The following is a 19,124-nucleotide window of genomic DNA, read 5'->3' on the forward strand; positions in this document are numbered from 1 at the left end:
ACATGCCTCACTAAGTAGCTGCCTGATCTTTGTTACTCTTGTCCTTCATCTCTCTCTCCTCTGGCCCCCCCTGCCCTCTTGGTCTGTTTATAGAACGCACTTTTTGTGTCCTGTCTGAATTGGAAATGCAGGCTCCGTGTCCGGTCTCTAACACAGTTTTGGGTGCTCAACTGGAGGCATGAGGAGTTACTTTTGAACACCTACATGTATGATTGGCATATTACCAGCAATCTCTTGTCAATTCATTTCCTTGTGCGCCTTGCTCTCATTGTCTCTCTAGTATAAAAGGAATCTTTTTCTCACCCACTCACAAGTAAACAACTCTTGATAATGTGCAGGATAATTCACAATAGAATACCTCTAATTTTGTTTAACATATTGTTTTGTACACAGAGCTAAACCTTCTAAAATGAAGCTTACAGAGTACACATTGCTGCAAATTGAACTGACAAGACTTCACCAGTGATGCATTATTTTACATAATATTAAATACCCATCTCCAGTGTTTGGTTTCATGTGCAATTAAGTCATTTCTAAAAAGAGGGAGGGTTATGTTAAAACATGACCGTTGCTGAGATGCAAAGTTTTGCTGAGTGAGTTGCTTAAATCAAGTTTCAACAACATAGTATGAAATGAACTATACCTCCCACCTACTGGCTAAAGGAAAATCGGTGACCTAGCCAAATCTTTTCTAGAGACAAGGGAATAATGCTGGCTAATTGAGCTATGCTTTTAGTCTTGGAGCAACTGATCTGCAATCCATGCTGCCTTTTCCCAGACTTTGCTATTCTTTTATCCCTCTCCCCTTGGCCTGATTCACTGGTGCCCTAAGCCCCCTTTATGCTGGGGTGAGTTTCTGTGCTGTGATTATTTCTGGTTGCTGCAACCACTCATGAGACTGTAGGGATCCAGGTGCAAATTAGAGTAGCACTTGAAGTTGCTTTAATCTGCACCTGGGGCTCTGCAGGTCTGCATGTAAGGTAGAGACCAGGGCTGCATGCCTGCCTTCTAAGCAGGTGGGCAGATCCTTGGATCCAGCATCCCAATACACCAGCCAGCAATGGGGAGCAGGCAAAAGGGGAAGCAAGCAGTACCGGTAAAGGGCTGTGGCAAACTATTTTCCTAGTGGAGCAAGTGGGGGAGAGCAAGGAAACCTTATCAGAGTTTCTCCTTGGACAGTGGCGCTACATACCAGCCTTATGTACAGGGCAGGCTTAACTGCTCAATCTAGCTCGAAATAGTAATTTTACAATAAAACTTAATTATAAATTCACACAAAGGAAACTTCCTCAATGTGTATGAATGAAACACATTAATTGAATGAACAATATGATCTCAGGTCCAGATCCTCAAAAGGACTTAGGCTCCTAACTCCCCACTTTATGCACTCAAGCCCAAAGCTTAGGCTCCTTAGAAGCCCTGCTGGGCTGCAGCCTAACCCTATAGGCATCTAAAATCCCTCAATGTCTAAATTTTTGCCATAAGTCCCCTACATTTCTGAGGCTGGGTATGTGCACAAAGCAAGGCTTTGTGCACCTCAAACATCAAATCAGGTGATGTGATGCCCAGCCCTGTAGGTGTGCTCAGATAAAGCCTACTGGATCAGGCCCCATACAAAATCCAGCCAAAGGAGGAGGAGCCTCACTTTTAGCCCAGTGCTTAGAGATACACCTGGGATGTAAGAGACCTGGGTTCAATTATTTCCTCTGCTTGATGGGGAGAAAAGATTTAAACAGATCAGCCACCTCTCAGCAGTGTGCTCTTATCACAGGGCTATAAGATATTCTGAGCTAGGCTCCCAGAATCTGTTTCATTTAGGGATAAATAGTCAATCACTGGAGCAGGGAGACTGGATGCTGGGTCTCCCATGTAATTGCCCTAACTGCCAGGCTATACAATCATTCATTTTCTCTCTGCCTCAAATCCCATTGAAGTGCTTATCTGAAGTGGAACAGCTTTAAGAGGGGCACATGAGAGAGTCCCTATAGCTCAGTGGTTAGCCCAGTCACTGAGTGGTAGAAGACACATATTTAAATCCTTTCTCCCATCAGGTAGATGGGGGAATTAAATCTGGATCTCCCACATTCCAGGGGGGTGTCCTAACCACTGGGTTCAAAATTATAAGGAAGGCACCTCCTCCTCTTATGTCTCTTGCAAGAAACCACTTAGGCACCTAACTCCAGCAGAGGGTTCATGGCTGTGGATCCCAGGAGATAGGTACTTCCCTTGGGTACTTAAGACACGGGGCAGGGTTGGGAAGTTAAGAAAAACCCTTCTTGTTGTCTTCTATTTGGTAGCTTAGCATGCTGGCTCTTGTGGATCCTGTTCTTTGGCTCCTATCTCTCCCCATGTATTGTATAGGGAGTCTCAGTGCCTAATTCAGGCTTTCTGGATTCCATTGATTTTTTTTTTCTCCCCAAGGCATTTATAAGTTATGCATCGTGATACTCAGTTTCCATGCCCAAGTCCCTTTGTGGAGCTATACCTTAGTTTCTCCCATTGTAATAGGATATAAAATCTCAGGTACTTTTTAGAACAAAGAGAACTTTGTGATATATGTATAATTTGAGATGACCTACATGGTGGTTGAAAATTATTTACTCTTTAATTTTTTTATTTCATTTTATTAAGACCACAAAAAGGACCAGATCTTCAACTGGTATAAATCAGTATAACTCCATGGAAGGCATGGGGCTAAAATGATTTGAATCTGCCCCATATATATTCTGAGATCTGTAGGAAACATGCTATGTGCTTGTGCTATACTCTCTATAGTGATTACTGTGAAGGTGTTATGAAGTATAAATATCAAGTATCAAGAAGACATTGATAATGGATTTGAGAATGTGTAGCAATTTCTCTTAGGTCTTCTATTCCTAGCTACTGTTAAATTTCAGTATGGAGGAGGACAAAGATATTAGTATGAGCTTTGGCTTTCATTGTTACATTATTTTTGTGTATCTTTATTCGTGTGTATAAAATGCAGGTGTCTGTCTCTCTTTTTAAATATTTAAATAAGCATTGAACTGAGCTAAATACTTCTCTCATGCTCTCTAACATGACTGTCTCTTGAAATATTTTTTTGCTAAAGCTGTACAGTAAGTAGAGACACAGCGGTGTCTGGTTTGCTGCTAGGAGAGTGGGCATAATAGATACCCCATAATAGGTATCTATTATCCCCACTGGAGCAGATAAGCTTTTGAACAGGCAGGCAACTATTTACATGGTAGAATATTTTCATTCTGTTTCCCTTAGTGGTGCAAGAAAGGCCTTTGGGAAAATGTTCCTGCTGGGAATCGATTATGGCTTGGGTAACCTAGTATCTGCTAATAAGTAAGGAATTGATACTTTATCCCTTTGTTGGTCTCTATATGGCAAGGAGAAGAAACTGGTTCATCAGAGTAGTGCTTTGATTTTACTATAACTGCAAGTAGCCCACACTCAAATCTCTCCTTTCTCTAGTGGCTATATTATCCTAAGTGGACTCAGTTTATACCCCCTCTCACCCCCAAGACAGAGATACACTTTTCACCTTGTTAAATCAGCCCTGAACACCAGCAGACCTTGATGATGGCAAGCTGTGTGTGTTCTGCTACCCTTTGCAAGTCCTACTGTGGGAAGACAGCTATTGGGCCTCACTAAAGGAGGCTGCCTCGGGGTGGTGCTGAAGTGGGTGTTCCTTACCAGCCCAGGCTATGTCCTATTCCTAGCCACTTCTGGTTTGCACCGCTATACTTTGCGCCTCCTGCAAAATGACTCTTGCAAGTTCCTTTCACTGACCTAACATTGTTCACATGGACTTTCCAATACCAGGGGGCTTGGGTAGACTGAAGTGGCAGAGTTCAGCATAACCCAGGATGAGGTCTAGACATAACTCAGGGTGAATTGTAGACTCTATTCTAGGAGGATTGCTGTGCATGTACTTTACCTATAATAAACGTAGCTGTTCTGTTTCTGTTCTCGGTGTTTCTGTGCTGTGCAAGTCAGAAACCTGTGGCTTTCTCCAATTCAATGCCCTTTTGAGTGGGGAATGCAGTGCCCTTTTCTACCTGTTCAGATTATAATTTGCTACCAGGTGGGTATTCTGCAGCTACAGCATGCAGAACGTTAAAATCTGAATACTACTTAATGCTGTGTTATCACTTAAAAATATGATTTCCACTCTGCTAACAAGCCATTTGTAGACTGTGACTGCTTAAGTTCCAGTTGTTTTGGTAGGTTCTTGTGTTTTGATTTAAGCTGGGAATAATCTGTCCCTGTACTCTTGCTTCCTAAAACGAGAAAGGGAGAGTGGTTTCTACCTTTCCTTTCTTTGTAAATGTGCTTTCCATTCAGGTTGGTGTTCATCTGCTCTGTCAAGATTTTTTTTTTCCCAGCTGAGTCTAATCCTCCCCACTTGACTTTTTCAAATGCCACACATCTTAGTGATTGAAGACAATGAAAGTAAAGGTGCAGCATGTGTCTCTAACAACTGTGCTTTATCAGCTAATGAGACTATTACACATGAGCATGGTCAGAAATGCATTGTGTTGCTATTCCACAGCGTATGGCAATGCTAACTTGTTATCCTTGCGCGGTGCTCTTTAGAGATGCTCAAAAGTGAGTGTCTGCATAGTATCTGGATACACTTCATGATCAGAATTAATGCAAAAGAGCTACACAAGTTTTTCCACTTACATCTATAAGCCCTTGTGCTGGATATCTATAAACCAAAATGTGGGGGGGAAAAGAACCCACCAAAATAGTACTAACATCATTCAGGAATCTGAACTTTTTTTGGAGGTGGGCTTGTCAAACAGGCTACCTCCTCATCTGTATTGCAATGAAAAAGGTGTCATCTGAATCTATAAAAAGCTTACAATAAACTCTGTGTAACTGACATCTTTTAACTTACTGGGGATTGGGTAGAACATTCTTGGGGATTGGGTAGAAAATTACAGTAGATACATTTTTGAAAAGACCATTTAATAGCATTTACAAAATATTGTACAAACATCAATGCTTAACACACACCTTAGACTACTGCTATCCACATTTTACAGGTCAATAAACAGACTTTTTTTTTTTAAAGGGCTTTCTCCAGGGAACACAAGTTTAATACTGGGATTGATGCAGAGAATTGCTGTATGAAAGTCTGTGGCCTGTGTTATGGAAGAGGTCAGACTGGGTGATTGCAATGGCCTCTTCTGGCCTTAAACCATTAATAAGGATTAGAATTTGGGAATTCCTAGCTCAGTCTCATACACAACACTGCCTTCCACATTTTGAGGACTATTGGTAGGTTAGAGGCATGTAGAATGGAAATCATTGGCTGCTACTAATGTATATGACTATAAAACCCTAGAATTTCCAGAAAAATATCAGCTTTTTGCAAACAAGAGAACTCTCCTAAAAAGGATGTTTTAATAGCCTTAAAAGTAACCATGAGTGAGTTATTGCTGAAACTGGATTTAAAATAGGCTGGTGAACACTCCGTTTCTAATTAATGTTTGTTTCTTGTGGTTCCTACATATATTGTCATGAAAGGTCACAAGTTAATGATTGGTTTTAAAATATGCTCTAACAAAACTCTTTTAAAAGCCTTTTAAATGTTCTCTACCATCAGATGAGTGGCAGTTTTGCAAGTCACTCTGTCACTTAGGCAGAAAAGTACTTTTTTAAAAAAAGGATAGAAATATGTGAAACAAAGTTCAGCTTTTGAATATTAGTCCTTCCTTTTTGAATGATGTATTATTTTTACTGAACTGTCCAAGAATGTGACAATATAAAAGCATGTTTGTATCAGTGACCTTTCATCTTCAGACGCTTGGAATTTAATCTAGTGTAAAACAAAGGTGATTAGTTATGTCAGGTCAGTTTAAAAGTGAGTACAGTAAGACATTAGATTTACACATAAATCTGTGTGTCCATAACTCTGTGTGGATAGCCATTCTTAATTAGAAATTGTAATGTAATGAGAATACAGACAGTAGTGTGTGATTCTTAACTTAAGAGAGCTGTTTTCCCTGGTGAAGGTTCAAGTGTGGTGGGCTATGAAAGTGCTCATCTGTGGTGCATAGAAATTGAAGGTGAATGTATGGCTTTAATTTCCAGCACTTGCAAATGCCCTTCTTTTCTCTAAACAGCCATGGAAACTTTTATTTGTATATATAATATGGTGGTTTTAACCAATTTCCTTTATGAATCTTTGCTGAGCAGAAAAAGACACTTCAACAGGCTGCAGTTGCATACGGGAAAGTCAGATGTATACTGACATGCCTAGGACCTGGTCCAAACCCAGTGAAGTCATGCGACTTTCTGTTGACTTCCATGGACTTTGGATCAGGCTTTTCTATATTAGTGGTGGACACTTTGCTAATGCTTTAGATAAATGAGATTCAAGTATTGGATCTCAATATTTCATTTGAAAGTGTTTTGTATGTTTGTAGAGAAATGTCTGCCAGTGCCAGATGACCAATATCCTAACCCTAAGCCAGCTTTCTATAACTGATAAGGGGGAAGATAAGCCAGACGCGCCACAAAATCCACCAGGAACTTTGCAATTTGTTTTACATGGAACATGTTCAGGTGCAATGGTGATGAGTGGCAATTAAAAACAGTTAGATAAAACTGCCTTATTTTATTATTCATTTGTATTAGCATAGCATTTAGGAACTCTAGTCAAGAACCTGGGCCACGCTGAGCAAGACATTGTACAAATAAAACAAAAAGGTCCCTGCACCAAGGTTACTTTGTTAAATGAGAGCCACATCCTGCAATGCACTGTGTGTGTACACTGGGGAGGTGGATTGTCTGACTCCTCACCCCATGAAGGCAGCAGAGCAGGATCTCTTCCTTGCCTTCAGGAGAATGGTCTGTTTAGATACCAGATTGCACACCAGCCAGAGGGCAGCTCCCTCTGCACTACTAAAAGCAAACGGATAGCTCCCGTCTTCTTAGGGTACGTTTATCCTGCAATTAAACACCCATTGCTCACCTGTGTCAGTTGACTTGGGCTCTGGATGCAGGGCTGTAAAATTGTAGTGTCTACATTTGGGCTCAAGGACCCTGCCGCCTCATGAGGTCCCAGAGTCTAGGCTCCAGCCTGAGCCCAAATGTCTACACTGCAATTTTACAGTCCCGCAGCCTGATCCCAATTCTGCTAATATAGGCCAGCCGGGGGTGTTTAATTGCAGTGTAGATGCGACACTGACAGACCCCGGTCGTCGGCGAGTGGGATCGAACCGGGAACCTCTAGAGCATAGTGCATGAGCTAAAAGCCAACTGACTGTTAGTTAAGACTGTAGAGCAGACTCATATATTTCTTTTTCCTCTCCCTCTCCCCCTGCCTGCCACTAGATGAAACAGAATACCACACCAGGAGGTGTGTGGGTTACATAGACATACCCTTAGCAGCTCTAGCTAGTGTGGTGAGATCTTCCCTCCCTGCTTGTGTCTCAAATGCTGACATGGCAACAGTCTGAGGGCTAATAAGCTGATGTGGCATACTATCTAGGGGTTGTGGCCAAGTCCACAACTGGCTAGTCTGTATACTGTGATGTGCAGCATGCCTTAGACTGATGTGCACAATTCTTTTTCAAAGAGCAGTAAAAGTAGCCTCGGTGGTACGGCTTCGCCTCGCCACGTTTATGACTCCACTCACCAGTGCCTCATGGAAATAGATTATATTTTTTTAAATTCCACACAGTAACTACAGTAGAGGCAAATGTTTGTCAGTTTTGTAAAGATAATCTCCTTCAAATCCGTAACATTTATTCATAGCTGCATGTCAAACTATTCATCCTTTACATTACAGCCTCATTTTTAGTTACATGATTTGAGAGGAAAATGAAGATCCTCTTCAATGCACAGGCTAGCTGAGCTTGCTTCTTCAGTAAACTCTCCAGCATAGTTTATTATTTATGTAAATAATTAATGTAAATAATTACATTGACATCAGACTATTAAAATTCTTATCACTGGTTAAATGTTACTATAAAATACAAAAAGGATGCAGAGCTCCATGACTGTGATTTTACCTGTAATATATTGATACATAGAATGCATTGTCCACCCCAATGTACTCACATGCATAACCTCTTCCCCACCATCTCAAACACACCATTATGATTAACACTCTAAATACATGATGAAAATCCAGCGAATAAAAATGTGTCCACAGCAATAGTATCTCAAACTCTTCAATCACCTGTCGTGTTACTGTTTAATGTTAAACGTCCATGCTTAAGAGCTTACTTTAGTCATATTGGCATGGAAGTCAAAGAAACAACAATTTTCTGCTTCCACTGAATGGTTCCTCTGTGGTCACTTCATCATGCTCCGCAGTTAGGGCCCTACAGTGCAGACTCAGGCCAAAAGATTGGACTATGAGGAAATACATCAGGTGCGTTGATCATCTTACATTTGGTTCCATCCCTTTTGTCTTGTGAGTAAATAGTGGATTCTATGACATTATCCTTCCCTTAATGTGGATATTTATTCATATTTTACCACAGTGCATGCAAAGTGGACAAATTACAGTAATTTGTGGCAAGTTTCAAAGTAGCAGCCATCTTAGTCTCTATCCGTAAAAAGAAAAGGAGAACTTGTGGCACCTTAGAGGCTAACAAATTTATTTGAGCATAAGCTTTCGTGGGCTACAGCTCACTTCATCAGATGCATGCAGTGGAAAATACAGTAGGACGATTTTATATACACAGAGAACATGAAACAATGGGTGTTACCATACACACTATAACAAGAGTGATCCATTAAGGTGAGCTATTACCAGCAGAGGAGAGAGAAAACCTTTTGTAGTGATGATCAAGATGGGCCATTTCCAGCAGCTGACAAAAACATGTGAGGAACAGTAGGGGTGAAAAATAACCATGGGGAAATAGTTTTACTTTGTATAATGACACATCCACTCCCAGTCTTTATTCAAACCTAATTTAATGGTGTCCAGTTTGCAAATTAATTCCAATTCAGCAGTCTCTCGCTGGAATCTGTTATTGAAGTTTTTTTTATTGTAATATTGTGACTTTTAGGTCTGTAATTGAGTGAGTGACCAGAGAAGTGTTCTCCGACTGGTTTTTGAATGTTATAATTCTTAACGTCTGATTTGTGTCCATTGATTCTTTTGCATAGAGACTGTCCAATGTACATGGCAGAGGGGCATTACTGGCACATTACGGCATATATCACATTGGTAGATGTGCAGGTGAATGAGCCTCTGATAGTGTGGCTGATGTGATTAGGCCCTATGATGATGTCCCCTGAATAGATATTTGGACACAGTTAGCAATGGGCTTTGTTACAAGGATAGGTTCCTAGGTTAGTGTTTTTGTTGTGTGGTTGCTGGTGAGTATTTGCTTCAGGTTGGGGGCTGTCTGTAAGCAAGAACTGGCCTGTCTCCCAACATCTGTGAGAGTGATGGCTCGTCCTTCAGGATAGGTTGTAGATCCTTGATGATGCATTGGGGGCTGAAGGTGACGGCTAGTGATATTCTGTTATTTTCTTTGGCCTGTCCCTGTAGTAGGTGACTTCTGGGTACTCTTCTAGCTCTGTCAATCTGTTTCTTCACTTCTGCAGGTGTGTATGGTAGTTGTAAGAATGCTTGATAGAGATCTTGTAGGTGTTTGTCTCTGTCTGAGGGGTTGGAGCAAATGCTGTTGTATCGTAGAGTTTGGCTGTAGAAAATGGATCATGTGGTGTGTCCTGGATGGAAGCTGGAGGCATGTAGGTAAGTATAGTGGTCAGTAGGTTTCCGGTATAAAGGGTGGTGGTTATGTGACCATCGCTTATTAGCACCGTAATGTCCAGGAAGTGGATCTCTTGTGTGGACTGGTCCAGGCTGAGGTTGATGGTGGGATGGAAATTGTTGAGATCATGGTGGAATTCCTCAAGGGCTTCTTTTCCATGGGTCCAGATGTTGAAGATGTCATCAATGTAGCGCAAGTAGAGTAGGGGCATTAGGGGATGAGAGTTGAGGAAGCGTTGTTGTAAGTCAGCCATAAAAATGTTGGCATACTGTGGGGCCATGCGGGTACCCATACCAGTGCCACTGATTTGAAAAAAGAAAAGGAGTACTTGTGGCACCTTCGAGACTAACCAATTGATTTGAGCATAAGCTTTCGTGAGCTACAGCTCACTTCATAGGATGCATCTGTAGCTCATGAAAGCTTATGCTCAAATAAATTGGTTAGTCTCTAAGGTGCCAAAAGTACTCCTTTTCTTTTTGCGAATACAGACTAACATGGCTGCTACTCTGAAAACTGATTTGAAAGTATACATTGTCCCCAAATGTGAAATAGTTATAGGTGAGGACAAAGTCACAAAGTTCAGCCACCAGGTTTGCCGTGACATTATTGGGGATACTGTTCCTGACAGCTTGTAATCCATCTTTGTGGAATGTTGGTGTAGAGGGCTTCTACATCCATAGTGGCTAGGATGGTGTTTTCAGGAAGATCACCAATGGATTGTAGTTTGCTCAGGAAGTCAGTGGTGTCTCGAAGATAGCTGGGAGTGCTGGTAGCGAAGGGCCTGAGGAGGGAGTCTACATAGCCAGACAATCCTGCTGTCAGGGTGCCAATGCCTGAGATGATGGGGCGTCCAGGATTTACAGGTTTATGGATCTTGGGTGGCAGATAAAATACCCCCAGTCGGGGCTCTAGGGGGTGTGTCTGTGCAGATTTGTTCCTGTGCTTTTTTCAGGGAGTTTTTTGAGCAGATGGTGTAGTTTCTTTTAGTAACCCTCAGTGGGATCAGAGGGTAATGGCTTGTAGAATGTGGTGTTGGAGAGCTGCCTAGCAGCCTCTTGTTCATATTCCGACCTAGTCATGATGACGACAGCATCTCCTTTGACCTTTTTTTTCCTCTCACTGCACGCATCCAATGAAGTGAAATGTAGCTCACAAAAGCTTATGCTCAAATAAATTCCTTGGTCTCTAAGGTGCCACGAGTACTCCTTTTCTTTTTGTGGATACAGACTAACATGGCTGTTACTCTGAAACCTGTCCTTTGTCCTAGTAACTTGTGGATCATTTTGAATTTCCTAACATCTATGTATGTAAAATTGTAAGTGTCTCATTGCAGTCACGTAGTTAATGTCAATGCTTTGTACTAGGATGACTATCTGACTGGCATGCTAATGACATCTTTTATTTGTATCCTGAACCTGCACCAAACACCATACAGGTAGGCTTCCTTTGACTTCAGAGCTTTCTGGGAAGCCCTGAAGGACTGGGACCTTAGTGTCCAGTGATCCACAGCCAATATTCCCCAAGGAGCTTCTTAAGTTACATCTACACTATTATCTAGGTCTTATTTCCCCTGCTCATGTACACATACTAGCATTTCCTCTTGTTTAGCTAGAGAAAATATAAACAGCAATGTAGATGTGGAGGCATGCCTAGAGGCAACAGAGCAATAGCTCAGCTTGGCCAAGTATATATCCACCTGAAACTGGTGGGTATGTACATGGCCTAGCAAAGCCATGCCTTGACTACCACTAACTGAGCTACTGTACCTACACTGCTATTTATATTTGTATTCTCTCTCAATGAGAGCTTGCGTGAGTACATGTACATGAGCTGGGGAATAGCACCTCTAGCTTGTACTGTAGATTTAACTTAAGAAGGTTTTTTGTCAGAACTGGAGTGTTCTCAGGTGTTACATGTCATGGTCCCTGGGTATACTGCACCACATGAGACCCTCTACCAGTCCCCCAAATGCAGCCCTTTCAAGTGGCAGGCCCATGCCTCTGCTTCCCTTTTGGGTACAATCCCACAATCCAACCACCCTCTGACTGGGCCTCCGGGTTACATCTCCCCTGGTTGCCAACTGTCATAACTGGTAGATCCAATACGGTTGGCACCTGCAAGTGTTTCCCATCAGGATCTTGTAGACAGTAACAGTACGCAGTAACACAGAAGCAGCTTCTTCAAAAGAGAGTGTGATGTATTTTGGGGAAACGCATATAACACCCTGAGAAATAGTCTTAAAATAAGACTGTTATGTGCATACTGTCTGTCATGTTTGGCATTACCTTCAAACCCTTAGGTAGACATGACTTCACCTTTTTCCCCCTGTTCTCTTGGTTCTCAAGTCAATCTGGCATCCTATGGGAGCCAATGATCCCCTCCCCCCTCCTTTTTTCCTTCTCTTTTAACAGACTGGTGTCTTTTTCTTATCTTCACATTCTCAGCCTTGGCAAACAGCCCTGTCATCAGAGTTGGGGTTGAGGAGACCCTCTTCATGGCTACTGACGTGGCTATTGGGCCTGAAAGAATGCTCTTCATTTAGGCCATGGTTTTACCTTTTCTGCTTGGTTTCTTTAACAGCCCCTTTTTGATCTAACTGCAGCCAGGCAAGGTAATATCCCACAGATATGTTAAGGTGCATATATTTATAAAAAATACAAATTTGTCAGTTCCCTCTATTACAATATGACTGAAATACTGAGGATTCATGCCTTTCAAAACACTTTGCCTTGTCTCATTCACACAGTCTTCTTGAGTTCTTTGACATTTTGGTGCTCAGCTTATGCTTTGTACAGCCCAAACTATTGATTTATTCACACACCCCCACCCCATGGACTTTTTTCCTCTTGCATGGTTAGGGTAGGGGCTGAAGACCAAAGATTCTTATTCCCTTTTTTAGTTCCACACCACATAATGAGTTCTACCTTGGGGCCCCCTCTAATGGCTGGGTACTCTATTCAGCTGTCTCTGAAAATAATAGAGAAAAAGGGTCTGTTGTGAGGCCAGAGGTTTTTGTATGTCGGGGTTTGGTAGAAATACTGGTTCCCATGGTGGGAGGTAGATAAAAGCGGTCTGCTACTTTGTAGTGGAAAGAGGGATGGATCGAAAGGCATGTTTGCACAAAAAGGAGTCTTTGGAAAAACTAATATTAGCTTTAGGAAACCCAGATTTTACAGTTCTCTAACTCTAAAATAGCCAAATTCCCAACTTTGTCTCCATTTTTACACTCTGGATAGTGAGAGTCTAGCTTCCACTATGAGTGACTGATGCAGACAGTAATGCAAAAAATTGCTCCTTCAGTGGTGCAGTTTGGTAATACACTTAGAGTTCTGCCTTCCTTGCTAAATGTTACACTTATTAGTTGGTCCAATAAAAAAGTATTCCTTCACCCACCTTGTGTCTCCTGGGACCATCGCTGCTACAACCGCACAGCAAACGGTCATCCGAACTCCTTTTAAGAGGCACAAGGAAAGTGTTCACCCACCTTAACCTTTGACAGTGCTACTGCTCCACCTATGATTAAATAGACCCCTTATGAGACTCCTGTACCATATGAATAACACTAGTGTAACACTAGCCACAGGAGTCAGTATACGCTGAGCCACACCTTTTGTGACCATGATTCATGTTAAATAACTGAGGCCAGGAATTAAAGCTCCATCGCTTATCAGCTTGTCTGTGTATCTAACTTATTGCTGCTAGTGCTGAGACTGATCTAATTCTATCAGGACGCCCCACAAATGTTGTGAGTAAAGTTGCGCAAATTGATTTTTTTTTTTTCAGTTTCACTGGCAATTCCGGAAAAAAAACCCAGAAAATACAGTTTTAAGCCAAACCAAAAAAAAAAAAAACAACAACAAAAAACAAAAAAAAACAATTCTTTGGAATTTTTGGCAAATCAAAAAGTTGAAATAAATAAAGGCAACCCAAACTTTGTTTTGAGATGTAACAACATTTTGTTCAACCTGAAACATTTCATTTCAATTTCAACCATTTTTAAAGGTTTTTGGCTGTTTTCAATCATTGAAGGAAATTTCTAAATGAAGTCATTTCAGACCAAAAAATTGAAATATTTTGTTTAGGAAATGCGAAAACAAAATATTTTGACATTTGGAATTTTTTCATTAACAATTTAGTGAAACTGATATGAATTCACAGAACACTTTGTTACTGAATCTGCTTCTCCCTCCTCCCCCAATGAAAAGCTTTGGCTCAGTGTAGTTGTGGAAAGAATACAGTGATATCAGAGATGCTGCAAGATTCTCATAAGCAAAGTATTACATTAGCAAAGTGGCACTTGCAGAGCTACAGACCTGTTGTTCAGCTTTCAAGAAGTAAGCGTTCCTTTCTTTGGTACCCACAGGGAGGGTAGAAGTTAGTTACTATTCTGATTCTCTCTTCCCTACACCGAAAATATTTTAGTACGATTTTCTTTTAAATGTTAAATTTGTATCATGTCACAATTCTTAATGTTGTGAAATGAATCAGCCATTAGTTATGATTTAGACACACCCAGTATTTGTTCAGCCAGGATTAACTCTTGCTGCAGTGAGACTCTGATTCAACATGTTTGCATGCACTGCCCAAAAATTGTTTAAAGGAACAACTATCGTTTTTAACTGGCCTCTTAAATGTTTGACACGGACTCCTGATGATTTACTGAGGAGGAGGGAAACGGAGTAGGAAGCCTGAAGGGAAGTAGGGTTATTACTTTTATAATAAATAGTTTCAAGACTGATCATTTTATATTAATGTACAGTAACAAACATGAAGAGGAACAGAGTTTGTGATGGAGGAAAAACATGAGCTTATTATGTGAGATCCACTACTGTGCAGAGGGCCCCATAAAGGTCTGTCCACCACTTGAGTCCCACTTAGCCCAATTTTTGAAGACTCAAGTGGGTCCTAACCAGAACATAAGTCTTGTCTGGGCTAAGCACAAGGGGTGAATTTCACCATAATGAATAATTCCTAATAGAGTATAGCAAAGAGGAATTGGAGGAATCTAACTCTGCAGAGTGTATTTTTCTCTTTTTTTTTTTTTTTAAACTGCCATCAGATTTGCTTTATTTGATTTCATAGTACAAAAGTCAAACTATATACAAGAAATCTTGATAAACGACTTTCTAATTACTGCCTTAATTTAATAATTGTAGGAACAAAGCCTGTAAAAAGAACTTTTTGTTGCTTTGAACAACTCACAAATTTAATATATTGAAAATTGAAGTTTGAGCTTAATGAAGAAAGCAATTTAGATGTAAACTAGCTTGAATCAAAAGCCTGGAGATTTGAATAGTCCATCATGCAATGCAATGAATGCTTTGAAAACCAAATGTCTGAGTTGCCTAAAGGGATTGAAATAGGCCCCACGAACACCTTACCTGAGACCATGCTCATTCAGCAGAGACAAGCCAATGGCGGCTTTGCCATCTTCTTTCCCAAACTCTCTTCAAAATATTTCCTGGCTTTGACAGGTATTTCACTAAAACAATCTGTATAACATGCATCATAATGGTTGCCAAACTGATGAGCATAAATATTCAGGAAACTATGAATATTATGAGCCAGTGGATCAGCCAGGTATGCTTACATTTGAATGGTTGTACGCAGTGGTACTGTAGCTGTGTTGATTCCAGGATACTGGAGAGATGAAGTGGGTGAGTCAATATTTTTTTTATTGGACCAACTTCTGTTGACTCAAAAGCTTGTCTATCTGTCTCTCTCAATCTCACCAACAGAAATTGGTCCAATAAAATATTATCTCATGTACCTTGTCTCCCTATATTTGAATAGGTCAATCAAGGGATTGTTCACATAATTAGCATATAGAAATTCCTGCAACAGTAAAGCAAATACTCTGTCATTTCAAATAACTGCCTTCAGCTAGAAAAAATTTGAATTTGCTGATGGGGGAGAAATGGTGAAAACTTTAAAATTAAAATAATTTGTGATTAAGTATATGCTAATTTTAGGCCTATGTGTAAGTCCCACTGTCTTCCGCAGGATTCAGTTAAGCACATGCTTAAGTGCTTTTTCTGAAAAGGGGATGGAATTCAGCATGAATTTAAATACTTTAAATAGGAGCATCAATGCCCACTTTCTGTTATTAGGTTTGAAGATACCTGTATTAGCTGTAATATTCTATTTCTTGGTGCTATCGGATCATCTGGTTTGAAACAATACAGGGCTCTGCGTTTTAGAATTCTGATGTTATGCTAGTATGACAAGTTTTTGAAACTGAACATCCAAAGGAATACACAAATGGAACCCATCACTGTCACTGTGTTAATTCAGAATGAATTCTGAATTCCTGTTCTGTGAAGATTTGTTTTAGATTTCCTGTGTAGCCAGTAGCCTTGTGAAACATTTAAAAAGTCTCTGCACCTTTCTTTTACCAGCCCAGCTGTTTAACTTGTTTCTTACCATTTTGGGACTAAAAATCTAGCACAATGTTGAACTAATTATAATCTTAGCATTTACTCTTCAGAATGTTTTGCAAACAGGAATGAGACTAGCAGTTATTCTAATAAGACAAGTAACACAGGGAAACAATTTACATTACTTTGTACAAAGAGGAGGTATTGTTCCTATATGTCACAATTGTGGTCAAAAGAGATGACTATTAGAGTTTCCACCTGAGGGGAAAACTCTGCATTGAAATGAAATGATGAGCTGAAATTTGAAGACTTAAAATTGGCATCAATAAAAAGAAATCAGGCAATAAGGCAAAGAGTAAATGAAATTCATTCTTGTGCAAATGGCTCTCATGAGGCCGATATGAAGAACTATTTCAGACAGAAAGGTATTGGACTAATGATGAAGATCAAACATCCAGAATAACCGCTTCGTTTAAAAAAGGCTCTTTCAAAACATTACTATGCTGCTCAAAATATTTTTACTCATGTAAATCTCACTTCGTGGACTTCTTTTAATTTTGATCTTTGAATACAAAATATTGTTTTGTAATAGCTTTTGAAGATGTATGTTATTTGCTGTCCTGCATGGAATGTCAGGACAATCATCCACAAGAAATCTGAAAACTAATACTTTTAAAAAAAATCCCAAACTCCGCATCCACTACAAATTCCCATTTGGTGGGAAAATAGAGGTTCAAAAATGTAATGTATTTGCTCTTTCCCATGAGTTAATTTAAGGCCATAGTTAACCATCCATTATGACCTTTGCTGCATATGCTCATGAGTTCTTCAGTAATTCACCTTTAGTGCTGAAATAATCTGTTTAGTCTCAGCCATTAGGGAATCTTTTTGTGTGTGTGTGTGTGGAAAACTTGATTGAAAAATCCATTCAACTGGTTTTGAGTTATGGGAGAACTGGGCAGGAAGGTAAAAATCTGTGTACACACTTTATAGATAAAAATGTAAAGACTCGGAATTGGCTGAACAAAAATATTCCAAGGGACAGAATGTCCACGGCTCAGGCTTCCTTACATCACTGTGCAATGCAGAATCTGACCTCTGATATGAGATGTGGATCATCTCCTATATGCCAGAGTGCTTGTGTCTTTTGTGTTAAGGGGATTTAAAAATCACTCCTGAGTATGCTTTGTGACTGTCTTGTAAGATTTCAGCTGCCAAAAGAAGCCCCAGCCCCTACATAAGCATCTAGGAATCCAAACGGCATGCTTTCCCTGACTGTCGGGAGGTGGGTCAGCTAATGCTCTCAGGGTAACAAAACGTGCCCAGAATGGGCATTCTTACACTCCAATACATCTAATTACCCACACAGAGCTTAGTACTCTGATTTTCTTGCATGGTTAATAACCTACATGGAGTTTCATTAGTATTCTCAGCTAATAAACTGTTTTAAGCTGGGGTTCATTGGCTAACTTCTTTTCCTTAATGTGTGTTTTGTTTTGTGGTTTTTTGTTTTTATTTTAACTTCTAGCTTGCAGCTGAAAGGAAAAATAGTCAGGGAAGAATTCAAAAGTTAAGACATGATTCTGCCCTCCATCCTTCCAGAACTGAAGAAGCAAAAAGACTGAAGTAGAAAGTACTTTTGTTTTCTTGCTTCCTGGAGCCATGCGTTGATATTTGGAAGAGGTTGAGCTAGCTGTCATCTGTAGCCCAATCTGTAAAAGACTGAGGTGGTTCTAATAAATTGAGGGAAGCCAGTGGAAGATCTGGTGAGGTTTAAATCTACCCTTCTTATTGAGGGCATCTGACTGCCTTTTGTTGGTACAGTTTGTACTCTGGGGGGTATTTGTATTAATTCCTGGATCTCTAACTGCTGTCAGACATTGATATGCCAGTTACTAGGAGGGTCAGGAAATTGTGTCCATTGCTTTAAGAGGTGGACCTTGCTATAATCATCTCTGCCTGTGTCACTTCAAGATTACACTATTGAAATGGAGCTATGTCTTTCACCATATGGTCACTGGTGTAAAAGGGCTTAGGTTTGTTGACTTCAGTGAAGTTATTCTAGTTTATGGTAGCTGAGGATGTGGCCTCATAAGTGAAGCTGAATCTGGGAGAAGAAATGGCAGCCCACATAGTAAGTGGTGCATCAGAGGTCTTTGCTCTATGATCTGCATCTTTATAAATTTTGTTACAAACGGTGTAACACTCACCTACCAGCTAGGGTGACCAGATGTCCTGATTTTATAGGGACAGTCCGAATTTTTGGGTCTTTTTCTTATATAGGCTCCTATTACTCCCCACCCCCGTCCCGATTTTTCACACTTGCTGTCTGGTCACCCTACTACCAGCCCCACTTTATATCAATGTAAATGCTGAAAAGCATGTCTCTATAGTTTGTATCCATTAAAATACCACTTACTCTCCAAAAAAGGAGGGATATTTTAGTTGGTTTATGGAAATTCAATGGGGTTTGATGGAAATCCCTCTGCAAGGCAGGAAATTCACCATAGGACAAGTAGTATGTTGAGCCTTCAGGACTGGAACAGTATTTGTTGAGAACAATAGGAAAAACTTTAAATATTTCTACATAGCTATTCGATATAAAGCTATAATCTAAGCAGGAAACGGCATTTATGATGATAAATGCCCTGAAACAAATTCTGCCTTCCTTACATAGGCAAAACTCCCACTGATGTAAAATACTCCTGGATATTTTTCCCTGAGGAAAGACTGCAAAATTTGGTACTGTATTTTTTTTCATGAACTTGAACGTTACCTTTTCCTTACTAATATGAGATCTGTCCAGTCTGTAGTAACCACAGTTTACAAGTGAAATAAAACAGGAGGTGGTCCAAATGATTCTGAGCAACACAGCTGTCATGTATAAGTATACTATTGGGTACTGGTAACTTGGATACAAGTGAATTTGAGAGTTTTTTTTCCATTCATCCAGAATATGATCAACTTCTTCCAGTAATATTTACACTATTCTATTAAAAATGCTCCA

Source organism: Lepidochelys kempii, chromosome 8 (assembly GCF_965140265.1).
Source record: "Lepidochelys kempii isolate rLepKem1 chromosome 8, rLepKem1.hap2, whole genome shotgun sequence".
NCBI classification, from domain to species: Eukaryota; Metazoa; Chordata; order Testudines; family Cheloniidae; genus Lepidochelys; species Lepidochelys kempii.